This window comes from Molothrus ater, chromosome 3, assembly GCF_012460135.2.
Source record: "Molothrus ater isolate BHLD 08-10-18 breed brown headed cowbird chromosome 3, BPBGC_Mater_1.1, whole genome shotgun sequence".
Taxonomy (NCBI): domain Eukaryota; kingdom Metazoa; phylum Chordata; class Aves; order Passeriformes; family Icteridae; genus Molothrus; species Molothrus ater.
The window spans coordinates 8,987,026-9,001,194 of NC_050480.2; positions in this window are offsets into that span (position 1 = coordinate 8,987,026).

The window sequence follows — 14,169 nt, forward strand, 5'->3', positions numbered from 1 at the left end:
GTACAACTGAGCAACATTTCACTTATTTTCTCATAGTTCCTGCTAAACACAAACGTTAGCATCTCTACTATAGCCATTAATCTTGGTACAGTTCCTTGCAGTGAAATCGTTAATCTTATCCCACTTGGTGAGGCAGAGAAGAACCCAGTTTACCTTTTAATAAATCAGACCGAGTCCTCTTTACAAAGCATATTTGAGCATTCATATTACATCACCTATTGAAGGGCTGTTGTTATCTTTATCTGATTTCTTCACTTTGCCCAGGTGACGTGCCTTGGTAGCCCAAGCACAAATTTCTCATCTTGAGAATATAAAAATGAGAGAGAAACCAACAGGTAAATTTTTCTTTTCTTCTTTTTACATCTATTATGTGGAGCAAATATTTGAACGCATATCCTAGATCATTGAATATTTACCAGGCTACTGAATATTCTGGTGTCCTGTGGGATCTGTTCCACATTTTATAAATCAATGTTTATTGGACCAGAAGGGGAGAAAGAGAAAACTTAGCTCTCTTCCTGTAGAGGCCATCTGCATGCATTCTGCAGTTTCATTTGTAAAAGCAGCTACCACAGCCATAATTTTTGAAAATATCTAAAGCAAGTATGTACATCTATAAAAGGGGAAAGAAAATTAAGCCTGATGTTTACACCAGCACCAAAATGAAAGACAAGATAAAAGACAGGAATAAAACTGGCCTTCAACTTAAAAATAGAAGTGTCCAAATGTAACAATTCCAGTAAGAAAATTCTTACTGCGTTTTACATTTTTTTCTTCAGGTGCTGGTGATACAACTGATCCCACTGAAGAAGCAATAAATTGTGCCACTGACTGATATGAGCATGACCTGTCTTCTTACATTTGTTGATTCTGGAGGCCTGAAGGCAGAGAAACAATCAGCATTATCATACATGGTGGGAAAATTCACCTAAAAAGTTTTCATCCAAATTTCAGGTTTTGGATGAAAACCAATCTTGCTGCAAACTGGGAGATTATTTTCTGAGAGCACTGTAGTGAGCTGTATACATTGAGGGCTAAAGCAATGCTCAGAAGGGCTTAAAAAAGTTCTGTTGAGAAAATGAGCATGAAAATGGCACCAACAGAAAATTGGTGTTGGTCTAATGATCTGTGTGTATTTAGTCCATCCTAGTGAACTAGGTTCAGAATGGTGGCATTCTGCAGAGGAAGACTGGGCAATGTCCAAAATTAGTATTTAAGAGATATATAGCCTAGATAGAATACTAATAGCTGTGAAATGAACATTTAACATATGGATAAAGTAATGACTGGTTAGAGAGTTCCCATTAGAGATATAATAGGAAATGTAAATTAATATGAGAGTGAATACTATGCTACAGAAATGAATAAATGAACCAAAGGCGAGCTAGAGCCTCGATCCAAACTGCAGGATCATCCAACCAAACCAGCATTAAGGCTGCTACGTGCAGCATTTCCACTGCCATGAACCATCTTGACCAAAATAAAGGTGGTGGCACAGCAGATCCACTGCAGAGCAAAGCTGAGCAGATCTGGGGCCCTGCAGGAGGCAGTTTGTGTCAGAATCCAGGACATTCCTCTGGCTGCCCTGGATGATTTGAGACCCTGGCAAGGGGCTCAGAACCTTAGCACAGAGTCAAAGACACCTCTGCCTTTGATTTTAGCCCATGGAAAAAATGACCAACTTTGGGTGAAGATCTACAAGCCACAAGAGTTTGAGTAGGATGATAGTTAATTTGTCACAGGGTGAAAAAGTAGAATTTTGGGGTTTTAGAATGGGGGTTCAAGAGGCAAGATGGAGGAATCTGGGCATGTCCTGTCCTTCTTCTTGTCCTCCATCTTCTGCTGTGATGGTGACACTTTTGGATTGGTTTAGGGTAGAGACAGACTGTCTAACATAGGTGATAGGTATTGGAAAATTATTGTAAATAAAGTAAACCTAGTTTTTCGTATAAAAACCTAACACCACCCTAAGGGCAGGTACTGTGCCACAACCTGACCTGCTGGACAGATCTCAGAAAGAATGTAACAGATAAGAAAAAATAAACAACCTTGAAAAGCACAACTAACAAACCTCAACTTCTTCTGCAGTCACGGGGCTGGGAAAAAAAAAAAAGACTTTCTAATACCTCAGGAGTCATCTCAACACCAGAAACCCCAGAGTTTGTGGCCACGGGATGAGCCCTGGGTCCATGGGGGTCAGCTGTGGTGTGGGAGCTGTGGATCACCAGGAGAGAGTTGGTTTGAGATGCAGATTTTAAAGAAAAGGTCAAAATGTCAGTTGCTGGAGAAATAGACAGGATGGGAATGGAAGTTGGCTGTTCCAAGTCTTGATTTGAAATGCATTTGAAAAATTCTGTGTCGAAGAGGGAAGGGTGAATTAGTGCCACCTTCACAACCACAGCATGGCGCAGGGTCAAGGCCTGTGTTTGTGGACATTGGGCAGCAAAACTGGGCACTTTTGTGAGGAAAGGTGTGAAGTTCAACAAGAAAATTTGTATGAAAATGGCAGTAAGCAGCTCTTTTTATTGTTTACAGTGGAAACCAGTTATTTGGTTTTTGCACTGTTCATTTTTCCCCTGAATACAGTGAGAAAGGTAAATATGAAATTAAGATGTCTTAGAAGTTCTTAAATAATTCAAATTTTCATAATTTAAATATCAATTTTATTGATAAAAATTTAAAATGCAGATCTATATTCAGATTATCTCCTCAATTTCCACCTCATTAAAGAAGAAAGCAACAGAACATTGTGGACAGTTTGACGTGTTAAGAAAAAATTTGTTCATCATGTATGTGAAAGTACCTTTTTAAACATATAATATCTGTAGCTATTAAACAAATTTGATTTATTACACCAATAACAGAGCAATATAATAATCTAAAATGTGTTTATAAATTATTTATATTTAATAAAAATTGATTTCAGCCATCATTATTCTTTCCAAACCTTGCTTGTGTAGCAAACTGTGCACTATGCATGGTCCTGCTGATTTTGATAAACCCTGTGCCATGCACGTTTCCACTGCTGGAAATTCAAATATAACCTTACAGCCCTTCTACATTAACCATGAAGTCTCTCCTCCTGTCCATTCCTATCACATGCTGGAACTGTTCTGAGTCCTTTTCCCAAGGCTCCTGCAATATCTCTGGTAAGATGTCATCTTTTATTAGCACGTCCACTCTGAGCTACACTAACACGCATTGAAAACATAAAATGCACATCATCCATCTTTCATGTGACAGCTGCATCCCACCTACTGAACTTTCAAGCTCATGGCACACCTGGGTCAAGGTTCTGTTAATAAAATGATGCTGAGTGACAGAAGAGTGGGAGTTAACTGCCTGAAAGCATTTGATAAACTGTTACCTGTGATTTCTGGGGTTTGTTGCCTTGGGCAAATGAGCTAAAGAGGAAACAAGTAACTACAAGCCCCATTTGTCCAAGTGGGTGAGTGGAGACGAAGAAGAAAGGCAATATACTCGTGTTACTCACAGCTTCATGGTTTTTGTCCACTTTGTCAGGGAACTATCCTTTGTTCCATCAAATAATTAGCTAAATATAACTATTATAATATCTATCTATCTATCTATCTATCTATCTATCTATCTATCTATCTATCTATCTATCTATCTAAAAATATATATAATATATAATTATATAACATATATAATCATATATTATATATAATTATATATTATATAATTATAATTATGTAATTATACATATAGAGATATGTATATTATTAGCTATATAGCTAACTTTTAGTGATAGCTAAACTATTCAAAAAAGACAATTGTTTCTGTACTTTTGATATGTCTTTTGATATGATCACATGATTCTATTGTTTCACAAGTAATCAAGTGCACAGTGTTTCAGTTTAACCACTCAGGTTATAGTTGTGTCTAGATATTGTAATTTTTCATAGTAAATAAATAACATATTAAACACATAAATATATTGATATAATTAGGCAAATAATCTAATATTAATAATTTAATATTAATCTATAGCTAATATTCTAACATTATTGACACTTATGTCAAGACTAATTTTTTAATATTTTGATATACGTGTGTGATTTTTGATTTGTTGCAGCATTACAAACTTCGAGAAAAGCATTTTGTAGATCCTTTGAAGTCAGACCTATTTTGAATCAACTATTTTGGAAAACATTGTTCCAATATAGTGGTATTTTAACACAGTTCAGTCTGGTGATGTAAATGAGTGGACCATTTTCCCAAGTCTTAATTAGAGTTCTGAAATACCAGGTGTGATTATGTGCACCACGTAGGACTGATGCATGTTATAATTACTGCATGTGGTTACCATGTTGTACCTGAGTTCTGCAGTGAGTGCTGCTGTTTCATTACAGCCACAGGCAAAGGAGGCAAGGGAGAAAGGCAAAAGAGAAAGCACTTTTCAGAGTTTCCACAATAACCCCACAGACCTGATTTTTTATGTGCAGCAGAAGAGCCAGGGAAAAAAGGCAGGAATGTTCAACTTAGGCTCTTCTCCAGGATCAGCATCATATGGAAGAGATAAAAATACAAGCTGAAAAATTCAGCAGGCGATCCAGACTGAAACTGTCTTCTGCTCCTGGAACTATTCCTGGCTCAGAGAGGAAAAGAGGAAAGTGTCCCAACTCAGAGATGACTCAATGCAGAGTGGAGGGGAATGCCACACTGGCTCCCTGGGAGTTTGCCACAGTTCAGGTGTTTGTAGGTGTGATGCACAAACCTTTTCAGGCCTCTGCCAGTGGCTGCTGGAGACAGAAGTGACTTTTAATCTCAGTCATTCTGTATCTGAATGGACTAAGATGTATTCCACAAAGTACTTGATAGAGAAGAAAACTCTAAAGAGTTTTCTCTTTAGAAAGTAGCAAATTACTCGAAGTAATTTCTAGAAGTAGGAAATTACTCTTTTGTATGCCGCTTGAAAAAGCAGAATTCCTGTTCAGCCTACAATGTCCTCAGTAAAAAATAAAGTCAATGTGACCTCAATAGAGAAGAACAGAGTTAAAAAAAAAAGAAAAAGGAAAAAAAAAAAAACGAAAAAAAGCAGGGTATAACCATGTGCTCAAACATAAAGTACATAAAAGCAATTCCATTGACTTCACCAGCACCACTGATCTACTCTGAGACTGCTGGGAACTTGACCTCAGCAGGCTGTGTACAACCTTCTTATCATCAAGAGAGTCACATCAGGATAGTCTAGTGTCTCTGCAAGGACAGAACATAATTAAATGGGATCACATCTAGCAGAGGAAAGCATAATGTTAATTTGCAGTAGTAGTAAAAATATTCCCTGGTTATAAAATTCCTTAAATGAAGGCTTCTCTTCTTTCCAGAAAAGCAACATCCTGGCATTAGAAAATCATGCCAGGTGACCATAAGAAGAGGCAAACATGCATTTTCTTGTTTTGGTTCTTCCCTCATGACTGCACACATCTACATCTATGCTTGGATTTTTATTTTAAGACTGAAAAGGGCAGAAGGCAAGTGATTTATTCCAACATGCTGTGCCATTGTAGCACTGAACTGGGGCTGGTTGGGCTGGAAAATAATTGGTTGCTAAAAGCAATAAAAGATGGGAGTACCTTTAAAAGATGTCTAACATGCTAATTGTTAAATTAGGCTGAAATTACACTATTAAAGAAAGTTTTCAAGCGTCTGAAATGAAAGAATGTTGTACATTGTCCACTGAGCAAATCTAGATCTCACCAGAGGGGACATCCACTGTCATTATTCTGCTATTTTTTCTGTTTTGTCTTTTATAGCAATGTTGTCACCAGACAGAATAAAAAAGCTGAGAGGAGGTTGAGAGTTGAAAGAATGAGCAGACAGATAAATGATGTAAGAATTCAAAAAATAACTCAAAAATTTTAAATTACATACAGGATAAAGCTGGTACAAATCAGCTGATAAAAAACTGAGGCTATTTTGAACGTAGATGTTATACATCTTACTATTTTTGTTTCAACAAATAACGTGCATCATCAAAGTCAGTGGAATTATACCACTACAAATATATGTTTATTTCATATATAATAAGAAATAACTGAATTAATTTTCAAGTCTGCTTCCCCATCTCTCTCCTTTGCTTGGTTATTTTGTTTGGTTTAGCTTTATTTCCTCCAAATGATGCCATCTATTCATGGCATCTTCTCTTCATGTTGCTATTCTCACCATTTCTGATTGATTTTGTTGTTAAATCCATCCATTCCTACACACCTTTTGGTGAACAGACTGGAAGCAAATATCCAGGCACATTTTGATTATTAAAGTACAGGTGCTCATGAACATAGGTGAGATTCTGTGTGTGATACAAACAGAATCCCAGCATGTACAAAATAAAGGAATCATGGATGCACTGTGGCTGGAAGGCCCACAGCAGATTTTAGTCCAAAGCAAGGTTGCACCAGGGTGCTCAGAGATTTGGCAGGTTAAATGCTGAACACCTCCTGGGGGAGTGGATTCACAGCCTCTCCTGTCCCAGCCTTGTCTGCATTTGCTGAAGTTTACCACCGCCCTTTTCACATTTTCATCTAGAATCCAGCTTAAAAGGACTAGTCCAAGGAATTTCAATTCAATTGACTGGTGTACTGATGTTGGAACCCAAGAAATTCCTCAAGACCCTGCCTGGGGATCAGAGACCTTGGCACAGAGCCCAAGACCCCCTGTACCTTTGATCTTGACCCATAGAAAAATTACCAACCTTATATGAAGATTCACAAGCCACGAAAGTTCAAGTAGAATAATAGTGAATTTATCATAGAGTGAAAATGTAGAATTTTGGGGATTTAGAATGGGGGTTCAGGGGGCAAGATGGAGGAATCTGGGCATGTCCAGTCTTTCTCCTTCATCTTCTTCTTCTTGACCTGCATCTTCTGCTGTGATAGTAGTACTTTTAGATTATTTTAAGGTAGAAACTCTCTGTCTAACATAAATGATAGGTATTGAGAAGTTATAGTAAATAATGTACACGTAGTTTTTAGTATAAAAATATAACACCACCCTGGGGGTGGCCAGTGTGCCTCTGTCTGACCTGCCAGACAGACCTACAGCGAGTCAGAGAAAGAATGTGTTAGATAAGAAACAATAAACAGCCTTAAGAATGAGAACAGAAGAATCCTGACTCCTTTGACTGCCGAGCTAAGAAAAGAGATTTGTACGTATTTCAGAGTCACTCTGACAAGCAAAAATTCTAAGATCTCACAATACATAGGGCTGTGTGAGCATACCCCCACACTCTGTAATTTTTGCACTACATTGCAAGAAAAGATCTTGCTGTAGCCTCAGACCCTGCTGGACAGTGTGGCTTTTAGGCAAAGAACTGTATCTTTATACTCTATAGAGTCCAAGACAAAAGAAAGAGCTGGGCTGGAGGGTGTCTGCTGAAGGAATTACACGGTTACTTAATTACTTTCCAAGTATTTTTTCTTTCTAATTTTACTTAACTCTTTTGTCTTCTCTTGCATTTTGTTGGCTTTGCCTAACATTTTGTGTTCTTTATTGCTCATCTTTCCATTAGCAGCACAGTGTATTTTTATCCCCTGTAAATGCAACACATGCTCCTGCTCCTTTTCTTGCAATGCTTCCAACACTGCACAAGCATATCTACATTTTCCTTTTCTCTTTTTTCCCATCTTAATGCAATATACACCATATCCACTTCACTCCTTTCCTCTCAATTAAATTGTTCTAAATTATTTATTTGGTGTGAAGGGAGAACAGAAATGTCATAAAAATACCTGCTTTACCTTTAATCACCTGGGTACCATAACAGTGTGTGTGTATTGTATTCAGTGCAATTATTTTATATCACTTGGTAAAAATTCATTCAAAATTTGGGAGTTCAGGTTTTAAAGGAGATTTTTTTTAAAATTCTATTATATATTATAATATTGAGCCTGAATGATGTTAATTAAAATGTCCTCCCCAATAACTGGAATTTATTGCTTTGTAAATAGCAGTTACTGTATCAGTGATATACTATGTGAGATACAAGAAAAGTAGGAGATTTGCATCACAATTCTTACAAGATATTTCAATTCTTTCGGTTTTTTCATAGTCCTCATCACCATTAACAAATTTTTTTTTGCCTTGTTACAGTAGTTTTTGTGGCTAGTATGTTAATAGCTTTTCCCAATGTGCCCAAATCAGTGCAAATCTTTTTACCAGTCCACAAGTATTTCTTGACCTGTAGGAGGCAGGTTTGCTTATATTCCTCCTCAAGCTGGTCAAGAATTATATTACGAGTTCTGTCCTGTTCCTATTGAACTCCCATGAGTTTGACTGTGAGAAAATTATTTATTGTGGATACAGAAATATCCTTTGCAACAGTGAATCCACATCCAGGAGAGCAGGGAGTATAAAACACTTTGCTCCCTCCTGCTGGGAGCTGGGCAGGACTCCAGTGCTGGCCACTGCCCTCTCTTCTCAGAGGAGCTCTGTGATCCAGCAGCTTTAACCCCGTGGCCCTGCAGTGCTGCCCTGCTTCCAGGCCATTTCCTGACTGCACACTAACACAGAGGAGTTTGCACTGTGTATCCTCTTCCCTGGGCTATCTACAAGCTTGATAAAGGCCCTGATATCCTCCTAGTTGTTAATCCATCTGTATTTACGTACAAGAAGTAGTATAGTGAAGGCTCATATATAGCAAATTCTCCAAATAATCCGTTCCAGGGAAAATGAAGAGCTTCTGCCTGCTCATGCATAGCAGTCTAAGGGATAGCTAGCTGGCTAAAACCTCACTTAATTTATGATTATTCATGTAGGTGGCTACAGCTCAGTGCTACTATGCTGCCTTTTGTTATAAGCTGGAAAATTAATTTACTTTTTCTCTTCTTCTTTTAGCAATCCCTTCCTGAAAGCCCTTTCAAGAAGTGGCCTCATTAGAATTTAATCTCTTATATTTTAATAGCCATCCTACCAGACTACTAAGTGTTAGAATTAGCTAATTTTTTAAATTTTTTTTAAAAATGAAAAAAAATAATTATATAGTTAGTTAGCAAATTAAGACTATTTGCCTCAGGTACATTCTGTTTGGATAGAAACAAAACAGTTTCATAACAAAATGAACCTGCTTAACAAAACTTGCATATTCTCAGAAGCAGAAAACATTTTTTTTTTTAAACCACAGAGAAATAACGTTTCAAAACAAGTAAATCGATTTCAAAGCATAATTGAATAATTTATCAGGAAGAAGGTTTAGTCCCTCCAACACAGTCACAAACTGTGTTGCACATCACTTCTTCTAATAAATTTGAAAAATTTTCTGAAGTACCAGTATTTTTCGCTAGCACCCAAATTGCATCCACACAGTTATTTGAAGGTAGCATGGACAGGCAGCAGTTCCACACACTCACTGCTACTGGAACCTTTGGAACTGGAGCATTTAGTGCCCACACCTGGGAAGCAGCACTCAGGAGTCTCAGGGCAGGCTCTGGTGGTATCTGGGGTGTCCCAAAGCAGTGCTGTGGGGGCCAGCAGGAGCTGAGACCCTGCTGGGTGCCATGTGATGAGGATGGCCAGGCTTGGCAAGAATCAGCATGAACCATTCACATCACTGAGGAATAACAGGAAGGGAGGGTCAGGCACTGACCGTGTGTACCCTGAGCTTCCAGGAGGTGAGACCACAGCACCACTGACATTTCTGTGAATGACTTGCAGAACCTGCCAGGACTGGAAGATCACAGAGCAATGACAGCAATTCCAGTTACTCCCAGGGAGCCCTGCAGGGACTTGTGCTTCTGTTGAGCCCTCTCTCAGAGGGTTGCTGTTCTGTCTGGACACGGAGGTGACACTTGAGGACACAGCAGGCAGGAAGAAGAGAGATCAGATGACATCTCAGAGACACTCACAGCTCTTATGAATGGCTATAATGGGAAACAATCTCAACAATTCTCTGGAGGGCAGCTTGCACAGAGAAGAATAAGCCCATTCACTTCAGAGTGCAGCTGCCCACCTTTGCAGTTTGGTTGCCCAGCCCTGGTCACCACAGATGTTTCCAAATGACTCATCACCAAAACTGCTGGAGATCTCAGGTCTGCACTTCACCCAGCAGTAAAGTCCAGCAGCCATGTCCTGTGCTCAGGAGGAGCAGGACCAGGATCATCAGTGGGATACATTGCCTGGAATTTGCCCCCAGGAGCCACAAATTAATTCAGTAAACAGCTACCACCTCACAGAAATTGTTCTCCCTTCCCCAATCACACATCTTACTACAGATGGATTTACCAGTAATTAGCTGAGCCACAAGCATCTCTCATTAACTGCCCCTCTCTCTGGTAGTTGGTCACCACTACAGAACTGGGCAGTGAAATTTGAGCACAGAAATGGGTAGAGCTAATGAGAGCTCATTTTTTAAGTCCTGAGCCTTAAAGACTGTTTCTTACAGTAAGTGTTCTCTCAAGTGATAGCTAAAAATTGCCATTTTCAATAAAGTCTTACAATGTGCTATCATTACTGCGGTGAAATATATTTTTATTATTGGAAAAATGAAATAGCATTAGGCTGCTGTTATATATAGCCGCATGTACCATCAATGTCTTGTCTCTTGCTGCTGATAAAGCAGGAACCTGAAAAGTCCCTCCAAGATTGATGAATCAGTCCAGGTCCTTAAACTAGGAATCAGGTGGAAATAGAAATTCACCACATACAGCCCCACAATATTTGAATACAACCACATTTTGCAAAGTGGCCATTAATTTCAGTTCTGCTCATTTTTAGTATCCAAATCAATACCTTATAGACGTGATTTGTGAAGAGGGCACTTATTAAATGAGCTCAATTTCAAGTGCTAAGCTATCATTGAGATGTATGTAAGAAATGCTTATCAAATATTTGCTTCCTGATGCAGTTATTTTAGTTGTAAGTTTTTGAAATAAAATCGTAGTTTATGCCTAAATCCAGTTGCATTTGAATGTTTTTATTGGAAATAAGCTATACTGGAGACAGTCTGATCTGTGAACAAGAAAATCACAGGCTGCTCTCCATAAGTTTGTTATTGTTAATTTTTTTCTGCTGGAGACTTGCACATATTTTAGACTGAATTTATTTTGTGTTGATGCTTTGCATGTGGGGTAATGAACAGGTTTATCAATATACAATCCATCTGAAGCCAGTATATTAAATAATTGAGTTAGTTCTTTGGGCCTTGCTTCAGTTGCATTTGAAAACAAGGTTAACTTTTCTAGATTGGTAAATAGCACTGCTAAGAATAAGAAAAATGTTGTGTTCATCATGGAGCACTTCTGTGGTTTGTGAAATATTAACAATTTTCTGTTTACTGAATATGTATTCCAGTTTTTTTAAATACTATTTTAAAAATTTTTAAAATATTACTTTTAGACTGCCTCTGTAAGGCAGCTAAACTGTTGTCATGATGATTTCTGGATTTGACACTCATCTTAATTGCTGATAATTTCCCCTATTTAACATCACCTTAAAAATGAAGCAATATTAAATGTTGCCAAAAAATATTATTTAATCATAACAGATATAAATTCACAAAAACCCCTCCTAGAATATGCCTTCTCAGACCTTAATAATTAATTGCCCCTTCTGGCAATATTATTGGAGAATTGAACAAATTTCCTATACAAGGGAAATCAACTACTCCTTAAAAAAAAAATTAAAAAAAAAAAAGAAGATAAATTAGTGTTTCATGTTACAGACTCAAGTCTGCAAATCTTCAGCCTCATCATGTTACTCTAGTTGCACAAAATGGGGTAGAAACAGCCTCAGGGAAGAATCCAAAAGTAATGAGGTTAGTTCAAGTGCAGCTGACAGAACAACTCTCTATCAGTCCCCCAACACTAAGCCATATATCCAGAAGCAGCAGGTAATATTCACCTTAAACTATCACAGGATCAGCAACAATTTTTCTGTGGTTTCAACTTCTGTTTTTCTAGTTAAACACACAACTTAGGATAGAGTTAGAAGGTACAGACCACAAACTTAATGAGAAGTTAAAAAACCAGATTAACAGTGTCTCACCACATCTGCCTTAGCAGATCTCTGCAGTAAATTTGCACCATCTTCCCCTTTTCTATAATAACAGTATCTGCCTAGCTTTAAAATAATTGGTGTATGAAAGATGGAATAACAGAATGTATTTTAGTTCACCCTGGACATTTGATGGCAATATACCTGCCATACCTTCAGTGGCACAAGGATAATTGATTGAGACATTGCCAAAGGGACATAACACTTTTACTGATAAATTCATTTTATCTTACATTTTTCCAAAGGGTCACAGCCAGTATTTCAGCTTTAGGCTGGTTTATTGCCTAGAGCAAATGTGATTTTAATAGACTTACACAAGCTATGGAAAAGGTGATCTAGAATGGTTACATGTTTCAAACATGAAAAATATTCCAGGGAAAATAGAAAAGCTGCTGCACTTGAACTTCTTCATGCAAATAAGGAATTACCTGAATATAAATGATGTGCATTTTTGAACAAGACTGGCAAGCTGAAAAAAAAACCAAAGCATATTAATATTATAATTCCAAGATGAGATAGTTGGATCTTAGTTTGATAGAGATGATTTAAAACCTAGATTAAGGAGGTCATCACAGTGCAAATAATGGATAGAGGGAAATGAAAAAGCAGAAAATAGAAATCCTAGCAATAGTTATTTAGTGAAAAACCAATTTAAACCCAGTTTAAAAGAAGTTCTAAATTAGAAACACCAGTGAATTTTATTTTTATTAGTTCTCCATTGTCCCTCCAGCATAGACACAAGTCTTCAAGATATTAAAGTGCTTTTTTTAGCATAGCTGACATGGCTTGATGAACCAATCCTTGCCAAAATACTCATTTACTGATATAACTCTGCCAGTAGACTTTTTTTGTGTGTATTATCCAGCCTCATACAAGGTCTGCCCCTGCCTTTCTTTCAATCCTTAATTGGCCATCACCCTCTTTAGGCGGGTTCACACCCTGCTATCTAAATGAAATATTTCAGTGATTCAGCAATGACAACTAGAGGTTTAAAATGTTTGAAATTTTTTGTATGCTAGTTTAATATAAGTAAAATGTATAAAACCATCAAAACTGGTCTGATGTCAGAGTCTTGTTGGATTCTCCTGGTATATTCCTACATCTGAGCAGGATTAGAGACGTTTTTATGTTTTTAGTCCCAAAGGGCAGATGCTGCAGGCAAAAGTGCCCATTACCATTAATGATGATTGAATACCATCTGTGGTCACAAATGCCATTTCAGAAGTGATGTCAAGTTTCAGTTGAAAAAGTAACACCCTGATAGAGAAAACTAAAATGGGAACTACCTGAGCACCAGACACTCTGCTCCAGATTCTGAAGAAATATTAATAGGAATGCTAAAATTTTGTTTCTTCAAAGACTTATGAGAATCTCCCTTACATAAAAGTTGATTATAAGAGTTTTCTTCAGAAAGAAAAAGTAGATCAAGGATAGCTCCAAACAGGAAGTAACAGTGAGGGGCATTAACAAAATCACTACCAGTAGCCCTGGACAGTGTTTTGGTGCATGGATAGGGGTAGGAAATTGTGTTTTGTTGGAGTTTGTTTCTTTCCTTAGGAAAAATCAGAATTTGGGTTCCTTGGCTTAAGAAACAGCTTTGGCAGGATAAAAATGGAAGCAAAATTCCTGCTCATAGGTCAAATTCCAGCAATAATAAAACAAGGCTATAGCTGCATCCACTGGATCTGTATATATCCCCAGGCTGTCTGTGGAGGCTACGCTGACTCACAGGGAATGAAACTTGGCATTGCCTTTCAGATGTGGGTAAATTGGGTCAGGCTAATGTGAAACACAATCAGGCAAACACTCAGAGAAAAAAAAATATTCAAGTGATTGTGATGCCCATGGCACACTCAATGAAACAATAGTTTTTTGAGAATTTCAGTGAACTTTTATTTTCAATGAATTTTTATCTCAGTTATTCTGTCAGATACTATACTTGGAAAGGGTCTATCAGATTTACTTACTTATTGAAACAAGTGGTTTTGTTTCAGGTTTGTAAGTTCTAGAAACATACTGACTACATGCATCATGTCTGGGACAAGAGCAGCCTCCTTGAATGGGAACAGTTCAAGAAAAAATAAAATAAAATAGAGAAGCACAGGTACAAAATTATGAAGAGCAATAAATGGAAGATGTTTACTACAGAACTATATCCTT